Source organism: Gigantopelta aegis, unplaced genomic scaffold, assembly GCF_016097555.1.
Source record: "Gigantopelta aegis isolate Gae_Host unplaced genomic scaffold, Gae_host_genome scaffold1915, whole genome shotgun sequence".
Classification (NCBI taxonomy): domain Eukaryota; kingdom Metazoa; phylum Mollusca; class Gastropoda; order Neomphalida; family Peltospiridae; genus Gigantopelta; species Gigantopelta aegis.
This window is the reverse complement of record NW_024537370.1, coordinates 100,245-105,474: the sequence shown is the minus strand read 5'-3', so window position 1 is coordinate 105,474 and position 5,230 is coordinate 100,245. Positions and strand designations below refer to the sequence as shown.

The following is a 5,230-nucleotide window of genomic DNA, read 5'->3' as shown; positions in this document are numbered from 1 at the left end:
AAAAACCCCCAAAACCCCCAAGGGGGGGGTTTTGGGGGTTTTTTATTTGGAGGGGGCCCCAAATTTGGTTTTGGGGGGAAAACCTTTTCCCCCCCCCCCCCCAAAAAAAAAAGGGGGGGGGGAAAATGGGGGGGTTTTTTTGGCTTCCCAAAATTTTTTTTGGGGAAAATTTTGGGGGGAAAATTTAATTTAAAAAAAAACACCACCCCCGGGTTTTTAAAGGGGTTTGGGTCAAAGGGGGGATTTAAAAAAAAAAAAGGTTTTTTTAAAACCCCGGGAAGGTTTTAAAAAAGGCCAAACGGGTTGGGAAAAAATTTTTGGTTTGGGGCGGGCCGGGGAAAAACCCCTTTTTTTTTTTTTTAACCCGGGGGGGGGGGGGGGGGGGGGAAAGGGGGGTTTTCCCCTTTTTAAACCCAAAAACAAAAAAAAAAAAAAAAAGGGTTTAAAAAACTGGAAAATTTTTTTTTTTTTTTTTTTTTTTGGGGGGGGGGGTTTTTTTTTGGTTTTAAGGGGGGGGGGTTTGGGGGTTTTTCAAAAAAATTTTTGTTAAAAAATTTGGTTAAAAAACCCGGGGAAAAAAAAATTTTTTTAAAAATTTTTTTTTAAAAAAAGGGGGGGGGGGCCCCCCTTTTTTTTTTCCAAAACCAAAGGGGCCAAAAAAAAAAAAAGGGGGGGGGAAAAAGGGGGGGGGGAAAGGTTTAAAAGGGGGGGCCCCTTTTTTAAAGGGTTTTTTTTTCCTTTTTTTTTTAAAAAGGGCCCGGGCCGGGGGGAAGTTTTTTTGGGGGGGGGGGGGGGCCCCCAGGGGGGGGGAAAGGGGGGGGGGGGTTTAGGTTTTAAAAAGGGGGGGGCCAAAGGGGGTAAAAAATCCCCCCCAAAAAGGGGGTTTTTTTCCCCAAAAAAAGGGGAAAAGGGAAAGAAAGGGAAAAAATTGGGTTCCTTTCCAAAGGGTTTTTTTTAAAAAATTAAAAAATTTGGGGGAAAAAAAGGAAAAAAAAAAATTTTTGTTTAAAAAAAGGGGGAAAATTTGGAAAAAAAGAAAAAAAAAATTTTAAAGGGTTTTATTGGCCCTTGGGAAAAAAAAAAAAAAAAACCCCAGGTTTAAGGGGCCCCGGGGGAAATTGGGGTAAAAAACCCAAACCAAGGGAATGGGGGATCCCCAATTTTTTTTTTCCCCAAATTTTAAAAAAAAAAGGGTTTCCCCAAATTTTTTAAACAAAAATTTGGAAAATGGAAAGGCCCTTGGGGGGTTTTAAAAAATTTTTTTTTTTTTTTTTTAAGGGTTTGGGGGGGGGGGGGGGGGGGTTTGGGGGGGGGGGCCCCAAAAAAAAAAACCCCCAAAAAAAAATTTTAAACGGCCCAAAAAGGGGCCTTTTTTGGGGGGTTTTTTGGGGGGGGGGGGGCCAATTGAGGGGGTTAAAAGGGGATTTAAAGGGCCCAATTTTAAAAAGGGTTTGGGGGCCCTTTTAAAACCATTTAAGGTTAAAAAAAGGGGGTTTAAAGGAAAACCCTTTTAAAAAAAAAACCCCCAAAAAAAAAAGGGGGGTTTTTTTTTTCCGGGGGCTTTTAAGGGGGGGGTAATTTGAAATTATTTAAATTTTCGGGTTTTTTTTAAAGTTTAAAAAAATTTTGGGGGGGGGGGAAATTGCTCTATTACAGATCCTGACAATTTGTTCCGAATTTCTTTGGTAAATTAGTATAGTGACATAGGTTCGAATCCATGTTTCTATATTGATAATTTTAACGTTTTCATGCACCTTGAAGATCAGCTAAAACAGTTTTGACGAATCACTCTTTGGCAACTTCCACAAGTCTCTAAACGCTTACTTCCGTGGTTGAAATAGGTACACAGGTTCGTACAATATTGGTTTTTACTTCGGACTTTAAACTTACATCTACAATGTAATGTCCGTGTCCACTACTGTTAGTACAAATCTAGACCAAACGTTCTTCCAATGACAGGGGCGTGCGCAGGAAATTTTGCAGGGGGGGGGGGGGGGTCGAGGTGCCTGGCGAAGCCCGTGTGTGTGTGTGGGGGGGGGGGTAAACTTTGAATTTTTTTGGAAAATTGACCCCTTCTAGGGCTATTCTGAGGTGTTTTCTGCTGGCTAGCCGAGCTGCTTTCTGACCACATTTTTGGGGGAAAGAAATTATATTATTCGCCTTGAGCACGCGCCTGAATGAGGATCAATAACTTTGGGAGTCCAGTTTCCAAATGGTTTGTAGCAGTACTCGGCCTCTGTGGAAATGCTTGATAGGTACCATCGAAGATATTTGCTCTGATTCCAAGATGTTTAACAGTGCAATCAATGACTGGCAATCAATGACTGTAAAGGCGAACTTTCGTCAGAGTCCATACCACACCATTTTCAACTCGAACAGCCAAAACAGATAGGGATATACCAAGTGTCCCTAGAGTGTTTTGGGTATCGGAGTTGCATACATGTAGGATTTATCAGCTGTCTCCTGAATTAAGCTGCCTTCGCTATGGAAATCTGTTTCCCACTGAAACTATCCCTATGCATGCTCTGGTCGATTCTAATCTAAAATGGCCTAACACTAACTGAATGAAATAGACCACTGCTCAGTGTTCTGTTTCATCCTGCTATAATTTTGCGTTTATGATCTTGCAGACTTTTAAAAAACATTTGTTCAGATTACTTAATGCTTTAGCTGTTATTTATAACAGACGTGAGTCCATGTAGAGATTAATGTGTATTGTAGATGACGGTTGGCTCCTTTATTTATAATAGAAGATGGAAATGCAACACTTAACGAGACATCTTGAGACGTATCCATCAAACCTTAAACGTTAATGTGACCAGTGTACTGTTATATTTGATACAGATATTGAGTTTTAATAACATACCCTGGATAAGTTTCCAGCTGCCATCAACGAAGTGAATTCATCGCATTTTCTTAACAAGAATGAGGACACATTCTTTCCTAAAATCACAATTAAAGTTGTTTTCTTTGCTGTGCTTATTCAGTACTTGAAACAAACACAGATGCTGATAGACCCGTTGCTTCTACCATACTAGTGGATTTAGTTTGACATCCAATAGCCGATGCTTAATTACTCAATGTATTCTAGTGGTGTCGTTAAACAAAACATACAAACACACTTTTCATTAAATATGTCAGAAAAAGGTTTTTTATTCATGCTTGGAGTGAAAAAAAAAAGTGTTTTATTTAACGGTACCACTAGAGCATATAGATTTAATATAAGATATGACATATTCAGCTTTTGGAGATACCAATGCTAACATGAAGCTACATGTATACCTCAATTCAGGATACAGCTGACTTATTTTATTCAGCTAATACTTAAGACACTGATGGAAAAAAAAGAAATGTTTTATTTAACGACGCACTCAACACATTTTATTTACGGTTATATGGCGTCAGACATATGGTTAAGGACCACACAGATTTTGAGAGGAAACCCGCTGTCGCCACTACATGGGCTACTATTTCCGATTAGCAGCAAGGGATCTTTTATTTGCGCTTCCCATAGGCAGGATAGCGCAAACTATGGCCTTTGTTGAACCAGTTATGGATCACTGGTCGGTGCAAGTGGTTTACACCTACCCATTGAGCCTTGCGGAGCACTCACTCGGGGTTTGGAGTCGGTTTCTGGATTAAAAATCCCATGCCTCGACTGGGATCCGAACCCAGTACCTACCAGCCTGTAGACCGATGGCCTAACCTCCCTAGTTTCTCGTTTCAGCCAGTGCCGCACGACTGGTAGATCAAAGGCCGTGATATGTACTACCCTGTCTGTGGGATGGTGCATATAAAAGATCCCATACTGCTAATCAGAAAGAGTGGCGACAGCAGGTTTCCTCTCTCAACATATGTATTGTCCTTAACCATATGTGTTGTCCTTAACCATATGTCTGACGCCATATAACCGTAAAAAGGTGTGTTGAGTGCGTCGTTAAATAAAACATTTCCTTCTTCTTCTTCTTCCTCTAATCACGTGATCGAAGATTATGACTTCTAAAAACACGTATTTTCACATGTGAAGAGACGATAAATATCACATGAGTATCTCATCCACCGCGGTGTAATAGGGGGGGGGGGGGGGGGGGGGAGGGTGTCTAATTTTTACATAATAGCGTTACGTAACATTGGAACACATTTGGCTGCTGCCGAGCTAAGCTCTAGTTTTGTTTGTTTGTTTTTTGTTGCTGTTTTGTTTTAATTCTCACTTGCCGGGGCATTTCAATGTTCAACAACAAAATACATAACTGAATGGAAAGCTGAATGGAAAGCGTGCGTGCGTGCGTGATTCGGTAAATATCGGAAGTATATTTTAAGTTTAATTTTGGTATAATCCGACTTTAAATTTTCGTTTGGGGTAATTGTCCTTTCATCTTTCAGAGTTTGGGTAATATGTCGGACTATTTCAATCTTGAAAGTTAATGCAAGAAGACTATCAAGACATTATACATTATATTATTACAGAATAGAGTATGAAATTACCGTTGAGTCATTTCGTATTATATTCATATTAAAGTAATCAATCACCCAATTTTGAATTATTTGTGACTTGAACGGCATTCTGCATCGAATAATTACCCTCATCCAACCGTAACAGATACCCACATCCTCATGATGTTAACACTTTCAGTTACCAACATCACACTCAATTTTTGATGTCCGTTATCCAATTCCCAAATACGATTTTTTAAAAACGTGTGCTTCAAAAATGCATATTTTATATATTTCATGAAGTCTATGTATATGGACATCTAAAAAATGCCCGTTAAGAATGAAAATTCACATTGATTAATACTCATCATATGCGTCCTCCGCCATATTGGATGCGAGTAACTACAGTTACCCGCATGCGGTTATCTCCTGTGATCGAGGCCGTTTCTGATAAGAACAGATACTACATTTTGATCTTAGCAAAAAGGCCGAGAAGCGAAGTGGCTATATATATACGACGGCCATGTTTATGGCCTACGCTAACGAGGGCTGCCTATAAACACAGCAAAAATGTATATAGGCGGTAAATAAGTATTTAATTGATCCATATTACCGAACCACTTGGAACAGGAGGAATACATACTAAGTACAAACAGAGCAGGGCCGTAGCTAGCGGAGGGGGGGGGGGGGGGGGGGTGTTCCGGAATTCATTACAGAAGCTTAAAGAAAATTATCTTCTTAACTGTTTAAGGTGATTTAGACTATTAACTACTCAGTTGCCCCCCAAACAAAAAAT

At 39.9% G+C, this 5,230-nt stretch overlaps 1 pseudogene; it reads right to left on the bottom strand.

Moving 5' to 3' along the window:
- Window positions 1–4,821: 4,821 nt before the first annotated feature.
- On the bottom strand, window positions 4,822–4,934 carry LOC121367210 (annotated as a pseudogene).
- Window positions 4,935–5,230: the final 296 nt, after the last annotated feature.